The sequence below is a fragment of the Pogoniulus pusillus genome, chromosome 14 (genome assembly GCF_015220805.1).
Source record: "Pogoniulus pusillus isolate bPogPus1 chromosome 14, bPogPus1.pri, whole genome shotgun sequence".
Classification (NCBI taxonomy): Eukaryota; Metazoa; Chordata; class Aves; order Piciformes; family Lybiidae; genus Pogoniulus; species Pogoniulus pusillus.
Genome location: NC_087277.1, coordinates 30,095,721 through 30,117,095, shown reverse-complemented (window position 1 = coordinate 30,117,095; position 21,375 = coordinate 30,095,721).

Genomic DNA, 21,375 nt, shown 5'->3' with positions numbered 1-21,375 from the left:
CACTCAAGGTGTGGCCTGAGCAGTGCTGAGCACAGGGGCAGAATAACCTCCCTTGTCCTGCTGGCCACACTGTTCCTGATGCAGGCCAGGATGCCATTGGCTCTCTTGGCCACCTGGGCACACTACTGCCTCATCTTCAGCTACTATCTATCAGTACCCCCAGGTCCTTTTCCTCTTGGCTGCTCTCCAGCCACTCTGGCCCCAGCCTGTAGTGCTGCTTGGGGTTGTTGTGGCCAAAGTGCAGAACCCTGCCCTTGGCCTTGTTCAGTCTCATCCCCTTGGCCTCTGCCCACCCATCCAGCCTGGCCAGGTCCCTCTGCAGGGCTCTCCTACCTTCCAACAGCTCCACAGCTGCTCCTAGCTTGGTGTCATCTGCAAACTTACTGATGCTGGACTCAATCCCCTCGTCCAGATCATCAATAAAGATATTGAACAGGACTGGGCCCAGCACTGATCCTTGGGGAACACCACTAGTGCCAGCTGCCAACTGGATGTGGCACCATTCACCACCACTCTCTGAGCTCTGCCATCCAGCCAGTTCTTGATCCAGCACAGAGTGAATCTGTCCAAACCATGAGCTTACACTTAACTTTGGACCAATCTGTACTGTCCACTTCTGCCAGCCCCAGGCTGGTTGTGCACACCCCCTCTGGGGGCTATGTCAGCCATTGTATTGCCTTAATAAAGGGTACTGATGCACAGATGCCTAGAAGCATGGAGCTGAACTCTTCTCACATGCAGGTCACTTAACTGTTGGGTTTTTTTTGCAGTGGTCTTGATGTGCTCTCTGGAAGGGTTAAAAATAGCAAGAGATGAATGCTGAAGGGCTCAGAAGAGAAGCTAAATCAGTTTGCTAGCATGCTAAACAAGATGAAGGCCATGGCAGTCCAAAACAAACCACTCTTTGTTGAGAATGGATTTTCAGAACCCATCTTTTGGTTAAAGTTTAGAGAAACAGCCACGGCCCCCACGCAGGGGAAGGAATGTTTGCCCTGCAGGCATTCGCCCTAAGCAAACAAGGACTGCTTGAGACATTGCCTGCAGCTCAGGGCACAGCTTCCATGCTAGTTTGCAGGGATGAGCTCAATGGGTTCTCTCAGAAGACAGCTGCAACATCAGCCCAAAGGCAGGAGGTGTAGACTCATAGCCTCACGGAATCATAGACTCACAGAATCATGGACTCATGGACTCACAGAATCATGGAATCATAGACTCATAGACTCACAGAATCATGGACTCATGGACTCACAGAATCATGGACTCATGGACTCACAGAATCATGGAATCATAGACTCATAGACTCACAGAATCATGGAATCATAGACTCATAGACTCACAGAATCATGGACTCATGGACTCACAGAATCATGGAATCATAGACTCATGGACTCACAGAATCATGGAATCATAGACTCATAGACTCACAGAATCATGGAATCATGGACTCAGAATCATGGAATCATAGACTCATAGACTCACAGAATCATGGACTCATGGACTCACAGAATCATGGAATCATAGACTCATAGACTCACAGAATCATGGACTCATGGACTCACAGAATCATGGAATCATAGACTCATAGACTCACAGAATCATGGACTCATAGACTCAGAGAAACATGGACTCATAGACTCACAGAATCATGGACTCATAGACTCATAGAATCATGGACTCATAGACTCATAGGCTCACAGAATCATGGAATCATAGACTCACAGAATCATGGACTCATAGACTCAGAATCATGGGCTCATAGACTCACAGAATCATGGACTCATGGACTCACAGAATCATGGACTCATGGACTCACAGAATCATGGAATCATAGACTCATAGACTCACAGAATCATGGAATCATGGACTCAGAATCATGGAATCATAGACTCATGGACTCACAGAATCATGGACTCATAGACTCACAGAATCATGGACTCATAGACTCACAGAATCATGGACTCATGGACTCATAGGCTCACAGAATCATGGACTCATAGACTCACAGAATCATGGACTCATGGACTCATAGGCTCACAGAATCATGGAATCATAGACTCACAGAATCATGGGCTCATAGACTCAGAATCATGGGCTCATAGACTCACAGAATCATGGAATCATAGACTCAGAGAATCAGGGACTCATAGACTCACAGAATCATGGACTCATAGACTCACAGAATCATGGACTCATGGACTCATAGGCTCACAGAATCATGGAATCATAGACTCAGAGAATCAGGGACTCATAGACTCACAGAATCATGGACTCATAGACTCACAGAATCATGGACTCATGGACTCATAGGCTCACAGAATCATGGAATCATAGACTCACAGAATCATGGGCTCATAGACTCATGGAATCATGGAATCATAGACTCACAGAATCATGGAATCATAGACTCACAGAATCATGGAATCATAGACTCAGAATCATGGAATCCTAAACTCATGGAATCATAGACTCACAGAATCACAGAATCACAGTCTCATGCACTTACAGAATCAGATCCCAGAATCACAGACTCACAAATTGATAGAATCATAGAATTACAGAATCATAGACTCACAGACTCATAGAACCATAGAATCCAGCAGGTTGGAAGAGAGCTCCAAGCTCAGCGAGTCCAACCTAGCACCCAGCCCTGCCCAACCAACCAGACCATGGCACTAAGTGCCCCAGCCAGGCTTGGCTGCAACACCTCCAGCCACAGCCACTCCACCACCTCCCTGGGCAGCCCATTCCAATGCCAATCACTCTCTCTGCCAGCAACTTCCTCCTAACTTAATAGACAAATAGAATCACACAATCATAGACCCACAGACTGATAGACTCAGAATCATAGAATAATAGAATCATAGACTCATAGACTGATAGAATCACACAACCACAGGCTCACAGACTGATAGACTCAGAATCATGGAATCACAGACTCATAGAACCATAGAACAATAGAATCATACACTCAGAATCATACACTCATAGAATCACAAAATCATAGACTCAGAATAATAGAATCATAGAATCTTTGGAATGGGCTGCCCAGGGAGGTGGTGGAGTCACTGTCCCTGGGGGTGTTCAAGAGAAGACTGGATGAGGCACTCAGTGCCATGGTCTGGTTGACTGGACAGGGCTGGGTGCTAGGTTGGACTGGATGATCTTGAAGGTCTCTTCCAACCTGGTTGATTCTAGGATTCTACAGACTCATAGAATCATAGAATAATAGAACCACAGAATCATAGGCTCACAGAATTGCAGAACCATAGACTCATAGACTTGTAGATTCATAGACTTGGAATCATAGACTCATAGACTCACAGAACCATAGACTCATAGACTCATAGACTCAGAATCATAGAATCACAGACTCATAGAATCATAGACTCATAGACTCAGAATCATAGACTCATAGACTCAGAATCATAGAATCACAGACTCATAGAATCATAGACTCATAGACTCAGAATCATAGACTCATAGACTCAGAATCATAGAATCACAGACTCATAGAATCATAGACTCATAGACTCAGAATCATAGAATCACAGACTCATAGAATCATAGACTCATAGACTCAGAATCATAGACTCAGAATCATAGAACCACAGACTCATAGAACCATAGACTCATAGACTCAGAATCATAGACTCAGAATCATAGAACCCCAGACTCATAGAATCATAGACCCATAGATTCAGAATCATAGACTCAGAATCATAGAAGCATAGACTCATAGAACCATAGACTCATAGACTCAGAATCATAGACTCAGAATCATAGAAGCACAGACTCATAGAATCATAGACTCATAGACTCAGAATCATAGACTCAGAATCATAGAACCACAGACTCATAGAATCATAGACTCATAGATTCAGAATCATAGACTCAGAATCATAGAAGCACACTCATAGAATCATAGACTCATAGATTCATAGACTCAGAATCATAGAAGCATAGACTCATAGAACCATAGACTCATAGATTCAGAATCATAGACTCAGAATCATAGAAGCACACTCATAGAATCATAGACTCATAGATTCATAGACTCAGAATCATAGAAGCATAGACTCATAGAACCATAGACTCATAGACTCAGAATCATAGACTCAGAATCATAGAACCACAGACTCATAGAATCATAGACTCATAGATTCAGAATCATAGACTCAGAATCATAGAACCCCAGACTCATAGAATCATAGACTCATAGAATCATAGACTCAGAATCATAGAAGCACAGACTCATAGAATCATAGACTCATAGATTCATAGACTCAGAATCATAGAAGCACAGACTCATAGAATCATAGACTCATAGATTCATAGACTCAGAATCATAGAAGCATAGACTCATAGAACCATAGACTCATAGACTCAGAATCATAGACTCAGAATCATAGAAGCACAGACTCATAGAATCATAGACTCATAGACTCAGAATCATAGACTCAGAATCATAGAACCCCAGACTCATAGAATCATAGACTCATAGAATCATAGACTCAGAATCATAGAAGCATAGACTCATAGAACCATAGACTCATAGACTCAGAATCATAGACTCAGAATCATAGAACCCCAGACTCATAGAATCATAGACTCATAGACTCAGAATCATAGACTCAGAATCATAGAAGCACACTCATAGAATCATAGACTCATAGATTCATAGACTCAGAATCATAGAAGCATAGACTCATAGAACCATAGACTCATAGACTCAGAATCATAGACTCAGAATCATAGAACCCCAGACTCATAGAATCATAGACTCATAGAATCATAGACTCAGAATCATAGAAGCACAGACTCATAGAATCATAGACTCATAGACTCAGAATCATAGACTCAGAATCATAGAAGCACAGACTCATAGAATCATAGACTCATAGACTCAGAATCATAGACTCAGAATCATAGAAGCACAGACTCATAGAATCATAGACTCATAGATTCATAGACTCAGAATCATAGAAGCATAGACTCATAGAACCATAGACTCATAGACTCAGAATCATAGACTCAGAATCATAGAAGCACAGACTCATAGAATCATAGACTCATAGACTCAGAATCATAGACTCAGAATCATAGAAGCACAGACTCATAGAACCATAGACTCATAGACTCAGAATCATAGAACTACAGACTCATAGAAGCACAGACCCATAGAAGCATAGACTGATAGACTCATAGAATCATAGAATCACAGAACCATAGACTCATAGAATCATAGACTCATAATCATAGGCTCACAGACTCATAGTATCACAGACTCATAGAATCATAGACTGAGAATCATAGAAGCATAGATTCACAGACTTGCAATCATAGAATCATAGACTCAGAATCATAGAAGCATAGATTCATAGACTTGCAATCATAGAATCATAGGCTCATAGACTCATAGAATCTCAGAATCATAGACTCATGGAATCATAGAATTGAAAAAATCACAGGATCATAGAATCACATACCCAGATTCATAGAATCATAGAATCATAGAAGAATAGAATCACAGACTCAAAGACTCATAGAATCATAGAACCATAGAATGGTCTGGGTTGAATAGGATCTCCAAAGCTCATGCAGACCAACCCCCTGTAGTCTGCAGGGACATCTTCCACTAAAGCAGGTTGCCCAGAGCCCTGTCCAGCCTCACCTTGAAATCCATAGGGATGGGCCTCAACCACCTCCCTGGGTAACCTGTTGCAGTGTTCCACCACCTTCATAGTAAAGAACCTGTTCCTGACATCCAACCTAAATCTGCTCTGCTCTCATTTCACACCATTGCCCTCATCCTGTCCCTGCAGCCCTTAGCAAACAGTCCCTCTGCAGCCTTCTTGCAGCCCCTTCAGGTACTGGCAGGCTGCTATTGGGTCTGCCTGGAGCCTTCTCTTCTCCAGGCTGAACACCCCCAGCTCCTTCAGCCTGTCCTTGTAACAGAGCTGCTGCAACCTCCCTGATCATCCTTGTGGCCTCCTCTGGACCTGCCCCATCAGGTCCATGTCCTTCCTATACTGAGGGCTTGAGACCTGTATGCAGCACTCCAGGTGAGGTCCCACCAGAGCAGAGAGGCAGAACCACCTCTCTGGGTCTGCTGAAACAGATGAAACCTGACTTGAGATTTCTTCTGCTGATGAGGCCACAAGGTGCTGCCATTTTTAAGCCTTACTCAGAGCAGGGCAGTGTCTGTCAGTGTCATTACCCACACAGGAATAGTTGACCTACCCCCTTACATTTGCTTTTGATTGTTGGTAGCACAGTGCAGTGATGTAGGATATGGACCATCTTCTGGGGGCTCCTCAGAGCTCAAGAGATTTGAAAGCTTTGACTTCATCAAAAGAAGCATCTTCTGAGACCCCCATCTGGAAGTGCTGCATCCAACTCCGAGGCTGCCTGCATGAGATACGGAGCAGCTTGAGTGGGTTCAGAGAAGGACCACAAAGATGATGAGGCTGAGAGATTCAGAACCATAGGATCAGTCAGGGTGGGAAGGGACCACAAGGAGCAGCCAGTGCCAACCCCCCTGCCATGCCCAGGGACACCCTATCCTAGAGCAGGCTGCACACAGCCTCAGCCAGCCTGGCCTCAAACACCTCCAGCCATGGGGCCTCAACCCCCTCCCTGGGCAACCCATTCCAGCCTCTCACCACTCTCCTGCTCAACAACTTCCTCCTCACCTCCAGCCTCACTCTCCCCACCTCCACCTTTGCTCCATTCCCCCCACTCCTGACACTCCCTCACAGCCTCAAAAGTCCCTCCCCAGCTTTTTTGGAGCCCCCTTCAGATGCTGCAAGGCCACAAGAAGGTCCCCTGGGAGCCTCCTCTGCTCCAGCCTGCACAGCCCCAACTCTCTCAGCCTGGCCTCACAGCAGAGCTGCTGCAGCCTCTGAGCATCCTCCTGGCCCTGCTCTGGACACTCTCCAGCATCTCCACAGCCCTCTTGTCATGGGGGCTCCAGAGCTGGATGCAGGACTCCAGGTGGGGTCTCAGCAGAGCAGAGCAGAGCAGAGCAGAGCAGAGCAGAGCAGAGCAGAGCAGAGGGGCAGAATCCCCTCCCTGGCCCTGCTGGCCACACTGCTGCTGCTGCAGCCCAGGCTCTGCTTGCTCTCTGGGCTGCAAGTGCACACTGCTGGCTCCTGTTGAGCTTCTCCTCCAGCAGCACCCCCAAGTCCCTCTCCTCAGGGCTGCTCTCCAGCCACTCACTGCCCAGCCTGGATTTGTGCTTGGGTGTCCAAGGCCAAGTTAGATGAGACTCTGAGCAGCCTGAGCTAGTGGAAGGTGTCCAAGACCAGGTTAGATGAGACTCTGAGCAGCCTGGGCTAGTGGAAGGTGTCCAAGACCAGGTTAGATGAGACTCTGAGCAGCCTGGGCTAGTGGAAGAGGTCCCTGCTCACAGCAATGGGGTTGGAACAGCTGATCCTTCAGGTGCCCCATTCCACAGCTCTGTGATTGCTCAGCCATTGCCATAGAGGAACAAAGTCGTTAGGAAAAAGCTGCTGCTCCTGCCTCCTGGCCCTGGCAGTGCAGCTGAGGGGCTGTGTGGGCTGTGGGTTCCATATCACACCTGCTTGCTTGACCACCTTGGAGAAGCTCAGAAGCCCAGACCTGAGCTGCTAGCGCCAGGACCTATAATGAGGACATTGGCACGAGAGAGGTCAGAAGCACTGCCAAAAGACTTCAGCTCCCACATTTGGGCCCAAGAAGGTGAGCTTTATGTAAAGAGTCAGTAAAGAGGATTCAGGAGTTTTAGGTGGGTGTACTTGGAGCAGGTCTGCAGCAAAACCAAAATCATTTCCATATGGTCATGAAAGGGAGCGAAGGGTTCGAGAAATGAGCTGCAGGGTAAGAAATGTGTGTGGGAAAGGGGGAGAGGGGGAATACAGAAGACTGGAGGAGCTGAGGAGAACAAAAGAAAGAGAAATGGAAGCTGGTGGAAGCAAAAGGCAAGGAAGAGCCCTTTGTGAATGGGAGTTGAGCCCTTTGTGAATGGGAGCTGTGGCAACCAGAAGCGAGGAGGAGAGATGTGCTGACAAAGTGACAAACACTACACCTTCTCTTCCACTGAAGACAGAGGAATTAAAGCAACTTTGAAGAAAGATTGCCAAAGGAGAAAGGAATTGACTCTGAAGACACTAAAGTGGTTGGAATTATCTGTTCTATGTAGGCAACTTGGCCAGCAGCATGGAGGGACAGAAGGACTGCGCAGGCGGCAGAGCTGGGCACAAGCTCAGATGTTCAGCTGGGTCAGGTGCAAGGTCCTGCACCTGGCTCAGGTTAGTCTGAAGCACAGCTCCAGGCTGGACAAAAAGTGGCTCAAGAGCAGCCTGAAGGAGAAGGCTTTAGGGGTGTCAGTTGGTGCCAAAGTGCCCAGCAGCCAGCACTGGTTGCTTGCAGCCCAGAGCCAGCTGTGTCCTGGCTGCAGCCAGAGCAGGGAGAGCAGCAGCACAGGGAGGGGATTCTGCCCCTCTGCTCTGCTCAGCCCTCACCTGCAGCACTACCTCCAGTTCTGGGGTCCCCAGCACCTGGAGCTGTTAGAGCAGGTCCAGAGAAGAGCCACGAAGATAATCAGAGGACTGGAGAGCCTCCCATGTAGGGACAGGCTGAGAGAGTTGGGGTTGTTCAGCCTGGAGAAGAGAAGGCTCCAAGGTGACCTTAGAGCAGCCTTCCTGCACCCAAAGGGGGCTACAGGGGAGCTGGGAAGGGTTTTTTACAAGGGCTCGTAGAGACAGGATGAGAGGCAATGACTTTGAGCTGGAAGAGGAGAGGCTGAGAGAGGAGAAGAGGAAGGAATTCTTTCCAGTGGGGGTGGTGAGGCACTGGAACAGGCTGCCCAACAAAGTGGTGAAGGCTTGGAACTGCCAAAAACCAGTTGGGATGGGACCTTGAGCAACCTGCTGCAGCAGAAGAGGGCAAGGGGGTTAAAAGTAGCTGATCTGTAAGGTCCCTGCCAACCACTTGCCAGTTCTATGAACATCTCTGCAAGTGCATCATTTGGCTGTGCCTCAAAGAGTGCATTTGATGCCAGCCTGGCTGCCAGCACTACCATGGCTGAGAGGGGACTTGGTAAGTGTCTATAAACATCTGAGGGCTGCCAGGAGGGGGGACAGGCTCTGCTCACTGCTGCCTGGGATAGGACAAGCAGCAATGGATGGAAGCTGCAGCAAAAGAGGTTCCAGCTCAACACAAGGGGGAACTTCTTGCCTGGAAGGGTCCCAGAGCCCTGGCACAGGCTGCCCAGGGAGGCTGTGGAGTCTCCTTCCCTGAAGCCTCTCAAGGCCTGTCTGGATGCTTCCTCTGTGATCTGAGCTAGATTGTGTCATCCTGCTCTGGCAGGGGGGTTGGGCTTGATGATCTCTTTGGGTCCCTTCCCACCCTTGACATCCTGTGAGCCTGTGAAGGACCTGATTTAGCATGTCCAGCAGAGTGGCACAAAAATGATCAGGGCACTGGAACACCTCTGCTGCGAGGACAGGCGGAGGGAGCTGCGGTTGTCCAGTCTGAAGAAGAGAAGGCTCCAGGATCTTCTCCCCCATGAAGATCACTGCAGTCAGCCCAGGCACTTCACTCAGCTCCAGGCAGGATCTTGCCACTTACCTGCAGCCAGATCCTGAGTTAAAAATAGCTTTATGGAAGGCTTCATCCTGACCTGGCGTCAAGCGGACAAGAAGATTACAGAGCCACGAGTTATTAGCAGCCTGGATTTATGAAGTGAAAGCTGTGCAATGCAAATGCTCACTATTATTTGTGGACCAGTTACAAGAGCAATTGAGCACCAGGAAAGAGGATATCATCTGGGGTTTGGTAGAGCATTCAACGCCGTGCCTGACAGAAGCTGACTTTTCAGATGGCTTCCAACTGCCTTGAACCTGAGCTCCGTCGCGTGGGGCTGAGCCTTGGCAGCCACAAGGCTCAATAGGGTAAGAAGCAACACCACAGAGCTCTGTAAGGTGACCTGGAGGGTGCCATGGGGGCTCTCTTGGCAGGTGTTGCTTCCTTTAAACTCTGCATAAGTCACCTGGTATTGAAACAGAAGCGTGGTAAGGAAATTCAGAGCTGATACTGAAGCGTAGGCTGTGCCAGGAGCAGTTGAGAGAGGTAATAGAGGGTCCTAGAAAGTAAAATGATAGAAACACAGGCCAGGAAAAATGAGAAGAGAGTCAGTTGGGCAGGCTGCAAATGGTGGGGGAATGAGCTGGAAACAAGAAGGCTGCACCTAGACAGGTCTGATACCTGAGTTGACACAGGGTGATGGGAGAGATTGCCACACATAGACCCATGGAAGGGACCTCAAAGCTCAGCCAGTTCCAACTCCCTGCCATAGGCAGGGACACCTCCCACTAGAACAGGTTGCTCAAGGTCTCATCCAACCTGGTCCTGAACATCTCCAGGGAGGTTGTGGAGCAGAGAATCACTTTTGATCACATTGGGTGCTTCTGTGCCCCACAACCTCCCTGGGCAACCTGTGCCAGTGTCTCACCACCCTCACTGCAAACAACTTCTCCCTAACATCCACTTTCCATCTCCCCTCTGACACTTCAAACCCATTCCTCCTCCTCCTGCCATTCCCAGACCTTGTCCATAGTCCCTCCCCAGCCCTCCTGCAGCCCCCTGCAGATCCTGCAAGGCCACTCCAAGGGCTCCTCCAAACCTTCTCCTCTCCAGCCTGCACAGCCCCAACTCTCTCAGCCTGGCCTCACAGCAGAGCTGCTGCAGCCCTCTTAGCATCTTGGTGGCCTCCTCTGCACTGCCTCCAACACTTCCCTGTGCTGCTTGTGCTGGGGGCTCCATGACTCCTTTGAGAAGATCAGTTATTGTTACCCTAATTAAATTCGCTTCAAAGCAAATTTTTCCCCACAGAGTTCCAGGATCCTTCAAGATCTTTAAGATAGCAAAGTCTGATGCAGGTCATAGAATCATAGAACCATAGAATCAAGGAATCATAGAATCAAGCAGATGGAAGAGGCCTCCAAGCTCTTCCAGTCCAACCTAGCATCCATCCCTGGCTAATCATAGAGTCATAATATCATAGAATTATAGAATCAAAGAATCATAGAATGAACCAGGTTGGAAGAGACTTCCAAGCTCATCCAGTCCAACCTAGCACCCAGCCTTAGCCAATCACAGAATCTAGAATCAAGCAGGTTGGAAGAGAGCTCCAAGTTCATCCAGCCCAACCTAGCACCCAGCCCTGGCCAATCATAGAATCATAGAATCAGGCAGGTTGGAAGAGAGCTCCAAGCTCAGACAGCCCAACCTAGCACCCAGCCTTAGCCAATCATAGAATCAAGCAGGTTGGAAGAGAGCTCCAAGCTCAGCCAGCCCAACCTAGCACCCAGCCCTGCCCAACCAACCAGACCATGGCACTAAGTGCCCCAGCCAGGCTTGGCTGCAACACCTCCAGCCACAGCCACTCCACCACCTCCCTGGGCAGCCCATTCCAATGCCAATTCACTCCAGTCCAGTCCCCCTGCCAGGTCATTTTGGAGTCAAAGAAAGCCTTGCACTAAGTGCAGTGGAAGGAAGGCTGCTGAGGAAGCAGATGTGCTTACATTCCTCTGTCAAAAATAGGAGCTAAGGATCTGCTCAGAGTTAATCACATGCTTAAACATGGTCCAGGACCAAGGTCACGGTTGCCAGGACCTGATACTTCAGGTCATATAAATCTGCCTGATTAATGGTTTGGTTTGCCTGCTGGGTATAATAAATGTAGTAGGAAACACACAGAGTTTTTTGGTGGGGGTTGTGAGAGAGTTCAGTTGAGTTAGTGGAAATGCTGATAAAAATGCCTGTGTGTTTGCATCTATTTCAGGTTGGAAAGCAAAAAGGAGAGGACTGATGCAGCAGAAAGCATCATGTGAGGGACAGGCAGGCAGGCAGGAAAACAACAAGTGAGAGCCTGTCAGGGAAATTGAGGTTACTCCTGGCAAGTACACATGGTGAACCACAGCAGAGATAAACCCCAGCTGAAGGGCAGCAAAGGCTCTCCAAATATAGAGAAGACTTAATGGAGGCAGTGAACTGGAGACGTAAGGCAGGGGAAGGTCTGGTGAGGCACGACCAGATGCTCACCTCACTTACTGGAAGCCAGATGAGCTCTCCTCTTCCAAGTACACATTGAATAAACTCTGGTTGAGATATAAATTAGAGGAGGGTGGTGAAGAGAGGGAGTTATGGGAAGCAAAGGGAGCGAGGGTGGAAGGGAGGCTGTGGAGGAGGCTCTCTGGAATTCACAGACTGCGTTTGGCTGGAAGGGACCCTCAAAGCTCATCTTGTCCAACTTGTCCCCTGCAGTCAGTTCTGGGCCCCTCAATTGCAGAGAGATGTTGAGGTGCTGGAAGGTGTTTGGAGAAGGGCAGCAGGGCTGGGGAGGGGCCTGGAGCAGAGCCCTGTGAGGAGAGGCTGAGGGAGCTGGGGGGGTGCAGCCTGCAGCAGAGGAGGCTCAGGGCAGAGCTCATTGCTGCCTGCAGCTGCCTGCAGGGAGGCTGCAGCCAGGTGGGGTTGGGCTCTGCTGCCAGGCAGCCAGCAGCAGAAGAAGGGGACACAGCCTGGAGCTGTGCCAGGGCAGGTCTAGGCTGGGTGTGAGGAGGAAGTTGCTGGCAGAGAGAGTGATTGGCATTGGAATGGGCTGCCCAGGGAGGTGGTGGAGTGGCTGTGGCTGGAGGTGTTGAAGCCAAGCCTGGCTGGGGCACTTAGTGCCATGGTCTGGTTGGTTGGGCAGGGCTGGGTGCTAGGTTGGGCTGGCTGAGCTTGGAGCTCTCTTCCAGCCTGCTTGATTCTGTGATTCTATGACATGTCCAAATAGATCAGGCTGCCCAGGACCACATCCAGTGAATGTCTCCAGGCATGGGGCTTCAATGTCTTCCAGTAGCTCACCACTCTCACTGTGCACAACTTCCTCCTGATGCCCAACCTAAGTCTCCCCTATTCCAGTGCCAAACCATTGCCCTCATCCTGTCCCCACAGGCCCTTCTGAGCAGTCCCTCCCCAGCCTGCCTGTAGGTCCCCTGCAGATGCTGAAAGGCAGCTCTAAAGTCTGCCCAGAGCCTTCTCTCCTCCAGACTGATCAGCTCCAAGTCTTTCAATCTGTCTGTAGGAGAAGTGCTCCAGCCCTCTGATTGTCTTTGTAGCCCTCTCCTGGGCCCACTCCAGCATCCAGCAGGACAGGGAGGTGCAGCTGGGAGCAGGACAGGGAGGCTGTGCCTGCTGCATCAGTGCTGAAGTTGTATCAGTCATGACACAAGCCCAAGCAATATTGCCAGCTCCTCCAGAAGGAAGGGCTCAAACTCTTGTGTGCCTCAGGGAGGCTCCTTCTGCTTCTAGGTGATACTAGGATGATGCACAGTCCTGTAAGAGCTGATGAGATCACCAGGATAAAAAACTGGCTGCAGCTCACAATGCTTTTCCATCACCCAGCAATAGAGACCAGTAATAGATTCATACAATGGTTCATGTTAGAAGGGACCTCAAAGCTCAGCCAGTTCCAACCCCCTGCCATAGGCAGGGACACCTCCCACTAGAACAGGTCACTCAAGGCTTCATCCAACCTGGCCTTGAACACCTCCAGGGAGGTTGTGGAGCACAGAAGCACCCAATGAGATCAAAGATCAAAGATCACATTGGGTGCTTCTGTGCTCCACAACCTCCCTGGGCAACCTGTGCCAGTGTCTCACCACCCTCACTGCAAACAACTTCTCCCTAACATCCACTTTCCATCTCCCCTCTGCCACTTCAAACCCATTCCTCCTCCTCCTGGCATTCCCAGACCTTGTCAATAGTCCCTCCCCAGCCCTCCTGCAGCCCCCTGCAGATCCTGCAAGGCCACTCCAAGGGCTCCTCCAAGCCTTCTCCTCTCCAGCCTGCACAGCCCCAACTCTCTCAGCCTGGCCTCACAGCAGAGCTGCTGCAGCCCTCTCAGCATCTTGGTGGCCTCCTCTGCACTGCCTCCAACACTTCCCTGTGCTGCTTGTGCTGGGGGCTGCAGACCTGCCCCCAGGGCTGCAGGTGGGGTGTGAGGAGAGCAGAGCCAAGGGGCACAATCCCCTCCCTTGCCCTGTGCCCACACTGCTCTGGCTGCAGCCCAGCACAGGCTTGTGTCTGGGCTGCACTCACCCTGCAGCCTCCTGTGGAGCTTTGCATCAGCCCAGACCCCCAGGGGCTGTTCCTCAGGGCTGCTCTCAGCCATTCCCCACCCAGCCTGGAGCTGTGCTTGGCATTGCTCTGACCCAGGTGCAGGACCTTCCACTTGGGCCTTGTTGAATGCCCTGAGGTTGGCCTGGGCACAGCTCTGCAGCCTGTGCAGCTCCCTCTGGATGGGTCCCTGCCCTCTAGCAAGTCGCCTGTGCCACACAGCTTGGTGCCAGCTGCACACCTGCTGAGGCTGCACTGATTGCTCTGCCCATGGCACTGACAGAGATGTTCCACAGCACTGGTGCCAGCACTGACCCCTGAGGGAGCCACTTGGCACTGGTCTGCAGGTGGGCACTGTGCCCTTGATCCCCACTCTCTGCCTGCCACCATCCAGCCAGTTCCTTACCCAGCAGTGCTGCACCCAGCCAGGCTGTGCTGTCCCAGTCTGGTGACCAGGATGCCATGTGGGACAGAGTCCAATGCCTTGCTCAGCTCCAGGTAGGTGCTGTCAGTTGCCCTTCCCTTGTCCACTCCACTGTTGCTATGACTTCATCATACAAAGCCACTACATCCTACAGGTTAGAATCACTGAACCTGGACAAGACCTCCAAGATCATCCAGTGCAACCATCAACCCAACACCACAATGCCCACTAAGCTCTGCCCTAAAGTGCCATGGCCACAGGGTTTCTTGGATGCCTCCAGTGATGGTGACTCCACCATCTCCCTGGGCAGCCTATTTCAGTGTCTGATCATGCCAGGAGGAGAGAAACGTTTCTTACTCTCCAACCTCACCTTCCATGGCACAGCTTGAGGCCATATCCTCTTGCCCTTTTGCTACTTACCCAGGAGAAGGGTTCAGCACCTACCTCCCTATAAGCTGTGTGCAGGAGTTCATGAGGCTCGAGGCTAAACAGCCCAAGCTCTCCCAGCTGTTCCTCCTCAGCCCTGTTCTTCAGACCCTTCATCAGCCTTGTTGCCCTTCTCTGCATATGCTCCAGCTCCTCAATGTCCTTAGGTTAGTAAAGAGATCAGCCTTTTATGAGCACAGAACCACAGAATCAGGCAGGCTGGAAGAGAGCTCCAAGCTCCAACCTAGCACCCAGCCCTGCCCAACCAACCAGACCATGGCACTCAGTGCCCCAGCCAGGCTTGGCTCCAACACCTCCAGCCACAGCCACTCCACCACCTCCCTGGGCAGCCCATTCCAATGCCAATCACTCTCTCTGCCAGCAACTTCCTCCTCACATCCAGCCTAGACCTGCCCTGCCACAGCTTCAGCCTGGGTCCCCTTCTTCTGCTGCTGGCTGCCTGGCAGCAGAGCCCAACCCCACCTGGCTACAGCCTCCCTGCAGGCAGCTGCAGGCAGCAATGAGCTCTGCCCTGAGCCTCCTCTGCTGCAGGCTGCACCCCCCCAGCTCCCTCAGCCTCTCCTCACAGGGCTGTGCTCCAGGCCCCTCACCAGCTACTTGTTAAGCCTTTACCATGACACATTCCAGCATCTGCAACTGTGTTTTTTTGCAGAACCCTGCAGTTATGAACATCTTAGGCCCTGAGAATTTGGGGTTTCAGTTTCTTCTAATTGCAGCCTGTCCTCCTGAGGGATGTAGGACAAGTCATAAAGCAGGCCAGGCCAGCTGAAAGGTTCAGATTGCTAGTGAAAGGAGCTGACAAATAGTGTTATTATAAAGCCATTCTTGTAAGCCAGTCTCACAGGATGTGGAGCAGGGAATATTCCAGAGGTTAGAGCTGTCATGCCTGATGTGTCAGCTCCTTGTGTAAGCAATTTGCAGTTGCTTAGTTAGGGGAAACAAAAAAAGCAAGGTCTAAGCCCAGAGGCTGCACCACACAGCCTGTGACCACCTAAGCCTCTCAGGCTGGTACACAGCCTGAAGCTGTGCCAGGGAAGGTCTAGGCTGGATGTGAGGAGGAAGTTGCTGGCAGAGAGAGTGATTGGCATTGGAATGGGCTGCCCAGGGAGGTGGTGGAGTGGCCGTGGCTGGAGGTGTTGCAGCCAAGCCTGGCTGGGGCACTTAGTGCCATGGTCTGGTTGGTTGGGCAGGGCTGGGTGCTAGGTTGGACTGGCTGAGCTTGGAGCTCTCTGCCAACCTGCCTGATTCAGTGATTCTATGATGCTCTGATTCCAAAGGCCTGTGGCAATACGTCAAGGGGCAGACGTTAGAAAGTGGAGTAGGAGAGAATACTTTGGACATCAAGAGGGAGATCTTCACAGTGAGGGTAGTGAAACACTGGAACAGGGTGCCCAGGAATGGGGTAGAGGCCCTGTTCTTAAACACATTCAAGATCAGACTGCATATGGCCCTATGCAGCCTGCTCTAGTTGGAGGTGTCCCTGCTGAGCACAGGGGGGGTTGCAGAAGATACCCTTTGAGAGTCCCTTCCAACCCAGTGGCAGCTGCATATGTGTGACACACAGTGCCTCCAGGGGCTGTGGCACAGACCTCATAGAAACATGGAGTCATGGAGTGGTTTAGGTTGGAAGTGACATCAAGGATCAGCCAGTTCCAACCTCCTGCCATAGGCAGGGACACCTCTCACTAGAACAGGTTGCTCAAGGACTCATCCGAGCTGGTCCTGAACACCTCCAGGGAGGTTGTGGAGCACAGAAGCACCCAATGTGATCTTTGATCACATTGGGTGCTTCTGTGTTCCACAACCTCTCTGGGCAACCTGTGCCAGTGTCTCACCACCCTCACTGCACAGAACCCTTTCCTAACATCAACTTTCAATCTCCCCTCTGACACTTCAAACCCATTCCTCCTCCTCCTCCTGGCATTCCCAGACCTTGTCAATAGTCCCTCCCCAGCCCTCCTGCAGCCCCCTGCAGATCCTGCAAGGCCACTCCAAGGGCTCCTCCAAGCCTTCTCCTCTCCAGCCTGCACAGCCCCAACTCTCTCAGCCTGGCCTCACAGCAGAGCTGCTGCAGCCCTCTCAGCATCTTGGTGGCCTCCTCTGCACTGCCTCCAACACTTCCCTGTGCTGCTTGTGCTGGGGGCTCCAGAGCTATACACAGTAAATCATATCATGCTCTCCCTTGAGAGCAGTATTCCTGCAGTTGAATCTAAGCCAAGACAGGCTTTAAGGTTGGGAAAAAATGCTAAGCCCATCAAGTCCAACCATCCACCTAACACCACCATGTCCACAAAACCACATCCCAAAGTGCCATGGCCACACTATTTTTTCCTCCACCACCTCAGAAGCCTGTTTCAGTGCTTGTCCCTGGGACCTGAGCTGCCAGCATAGAACCATAGTATCAAGCAGGCTGGAAGAGAGCTCCAAGCTCAGCCAGCCCAACCTAGCACCCAGCCCTGCCCAACCAACCAGACCATGGCACTCAGTGCCCCAGCCAGGCTTGGCTTCAACACCTCCAGCCACAGCCACTCCACCACCTCCCTGGGCAGCCCATTCCAATGCCAATCACTCTCTCTGCCAGCAACTTCCTAACAACATCCAGCCTAGACCTGCCCTGGCACAGCTCCAGGCTGTGTCCCCTTCTTCTGGTGCTGCTTGCCTGGCAGCAGAGCCCAACCCCACCTGGCTACAGCCTCCCTGCAGGCAGCTGCAGGCAGCAATGAGCTCTGCCCTGAGCCTCCTCTGCTGCAGGCTGCACACCCCCAGCTCCCTCAGCCTCTCCTCACAGGGCTGTGCTCCAGGCCCCTCCCCAGCCTTGCTGCCCTTCTCCAAACACCTTCCAGCACCTCAACATCTCTCTTCAATGGAGGAGCCCAGAACTGGACACAGCACTCCAGGGGTGGCCTGAGCAGTGCTGAGCACAGGGGCACAAGAACCTCCCTTGTCCTGCTGCCCACACTGCTCCTGAGCCAGCCCAGGATGCCATTGGCTCTGCTGCCCACCTGGGCACTGCTGCCTCCTCTTCAGCTCCTCTCTCCCACCACCCCCAGCTCCCTTTCTAGAGACATCTTCTTGCTGTGCCTCAGGTCTAGCCCAGCTGTGCTGGGTACAAAAGCAGCCTGCTCCACATGCTGTGCCTCTGGGCAGGTCTGCAGGCAGGAGTTTTGCTTCTCTCTAGCTCTTCCTATTTGGGACAGTTTAGTTTGCCCAAGTTTTATTAGGGTTGGTTTCTCTGGGCACTGAGCCCAGTTTTTTTGTTTAACTTTGCTCTTTAAAATCTGTACAGCTGCCCAGATGTGCTTTCCAAAAAGACAAAACCCAAAAGCAGCAGTGGGAAGGAGGGGGTTCAGAGGGGGTTGGCTGGAGGGGAGCTTTAGACACCCGTTGAAAAAATAAGTGATCCTCTTGTAAAGTAGCAGAAGGGATAATTTGTACCCCCACTGAGGGCTCTGCTGGGCTTTATGGCAGAAGCAAAGCTCCCCTATTGTTTGGGACTCCTCTTTACAAGGCTGACAAAAGTGCTGACGAGGTGGAAGAGGAAAAGACAAAGACCAGCAGCACACAGGGAAGATTTTCTGCTGCAGCACTCAGCTGAAGTCGTCACTAAGAAGGAGGTCAAAATCTTCCTTCCTGAACTAAGTCAGAGTCCCCTCAAAACAAGGTCTGTGGAGCATAGAATCACAGAATCAGTCAGGGCTGGAAGGGAGCACAAGGAGCAGCCAGTCCCAGCCCCCCTGCCATGCCCAGGGACACCCTACCCTAGAGCAGGCTGCACACAGCCTCAGCCAGCCTGGCCTCAAACACCTCCAGCCATGGGGCCTCAACCACCTCCCTGGGCAACCCATTCCAGCCTCTCACCACTCTCCTGCTCAACAACTTCCTCCTCACCTCCAGCCTCACTCTCCCCACCTCCACCTTTGCTCCATTCCCCCCACTCCTGACACTCCCTCACAGCCTCAAAAGTCCCTCCCCAGCTTTTTTGGAGCCCCCTTCAGATGCTGGAAGGCCACAAGAAGGTCCCCTGGGAGCCTCCTCTGCTCCAGCCTGAACAGCCCCAACTCTTTCAGTCTGTGCTCACAGCAGAGCTGCTGCAGCCTCTGAGCATCCTCCTGGCCCTGCTCTGGACACTCTCAGGCATCTCCACAGCCCTCTTGTCCCAGGGGCTCCAGAGCTGGATGCAGGACTCCAGGTGGGGTCTCAGCAGAGCAGAGCAGAGGGGCAGAATCCCCTCCCTGGCCCTGCTGGCCACACTGCTGCTGCTGCAGCCCAGGCTCTGCTTGCTCTCTGGGCTGCCAGTGCACACTGCTGGCTCCTGTGGAGCTTCTCCTCCAGCAGCACCCCCAAGTCCCTCTCCTCAGGGCTGCTCTCCAGCCCCTCACTGCCCAGCCTGCATTGTGCTTGGGATTGCAGTGCAAAGCAACAACAGTGGCTGGCAGCTTTCACTGGAGCTGGAGGAAAACTTCCAACTGGATGTACAGCTTTAAGGAGCAGAGCAGTGCAAGTGTGTGCAGCAGGGAGAAAGCAGCTGTCAAGTGAGCTGCATGAAGAGAGACGCCAGGAAACGTGGACTAGCAAAGCAGGGACTGCACCCAAGAAGGAGGGGCCAAGGCAAGAGAAGTCAAAGCCAGAAGTGACCCCATTAAATTAGGACCAAAGTGTGGCCACTGCTGTGTTTGTGCAGTGCCCCAAGTGACATCATGAGCTGACATTACCAATAGGTTACCACTTTCCCAGCGAGCAGTGGAAGGACAAGGTTGGGAATATCTTTTACCAAAGGCTGGCTCCAACACTTCTGGTTTCTTGAAGGCAGCTCCTCAGCCCTGAGGCTCACCTGTGGCTTGAGGGAAATGCAGGCTGCTGTAGGCTCAGGAGGAATCAGAAAGGCTGGAAAATAGGAAGCTGGTGTCAGAGTACCACACAGAATCATCCAGGACAGAAAAGATCCTTGGGATCATCCAGTCCAACCAGTAACCCTACTCTGCAAGGTGCATCCTAAACCAGAGCCCCAAGCATCACATCCAAACAACCTTCACACACCTCCAGGCCTGGGACTCCACCACCTCCCTGGGCAGCTCATCCCAGTGCCTGACCACTCTTGCTGGGAAAGCATTTTCCTACTGCCCAGTCCAAACCTACCCAGTGGCAGCTTGAGGCCATTCCCCCTTGTTCCATCACTGAGAACCTGTGAGAAGAGACCAGCAGCAGCCTCTCCACAACTCCTTTCAGGTAGCTGCAGACAGCAATGAGGTCTCCTCTCAGCCTTCTGTTTCAAACTACCCATCCCCAGCTCCTTCAGTCTCTCCTCATCAGATCTATTCTCCAGGCCCTTCCCCAGCTTCCCTGCCCTCCTCTGCACTGGCTCCAGCACCTCCACACCTCTCTTGTCATAGAATCAATCAGTCAGGGCTGGAAGGGAGCACAAGGAGCAGCCAGTGCCAACTCCCCTGCCATGCCCAGGGACACCCTACCCTAGAGCAGGCTGCACACAGCCTCAGCCAGCCTGGCCTCAAACACCTCCAGCCATGGGGCCTCAACCACCTCCCTGGGCAACCCATTCCAGCCTCTCACCACTCTCCTGCTCAACAACTTCCTCCTCACCTCCAGCCTCACTCTCCCCACCTCCACCTTTGCTCCATTCCCCCCACTCCTGACACTCCCTCACAGCCTCAAAAGTCCCTCCCCAGCTTTTCTGTAGCCCCCTTCAGATGCTGGAAGGCCACAAGAAGGTCCCCTGGGAGCCTCCTCTGCTCCAGCCTGCACAGCCCCAACTCTTTCAGTCTGTGCTCACAGCAGAGCTGCTGCAGCCTCTGAGCATCCTCCTGGCCCTGCTCTGGACACACTCCAGCATCTCCACAGCCCTCTTGGCCCAGGGGCTCCAGAGCTGCATGCAGCACTCCAGGTGGGGTCTCAGCAGAGCAGAGCAGAGCAGAGCAGAGCAGAGCAGAGCAGAGGAGAGGGGCAGAATCCCCTCCCTGGCCCTGCTGCCCACACTTCTGCTGCTGCAGCCCAGGCTCTGCTTGCTCTCTGGGCTGCAAGTGCACACTGCTGGCTCCTGTAGAGCTTCTCCTCCAGCAGCACCCCCAAGTCCCTCTCCTCAGGGCTGCTCTCCAGACACTCACTGCCCAGCCTGGATTGGTGCTTGGCATTGCCTCGACCCAGCTGCAGGACCTTGCACTTGGTCTCGTTGAAGCTCCTGAGCTTGGCTTGTGCTCACCTCTGCAGCCTGTCCAGGTCCCTCTGGATGGATCCTGCCCTCCAGCCTGGCTGCTGCACCACACAGCTTGGTGTGAGCAGCAAACCTGCTGTGCTCAAAGCTGAACACAATATTCAAGATGTGGCCTCACCAGAGCGGAGTCCAAGGG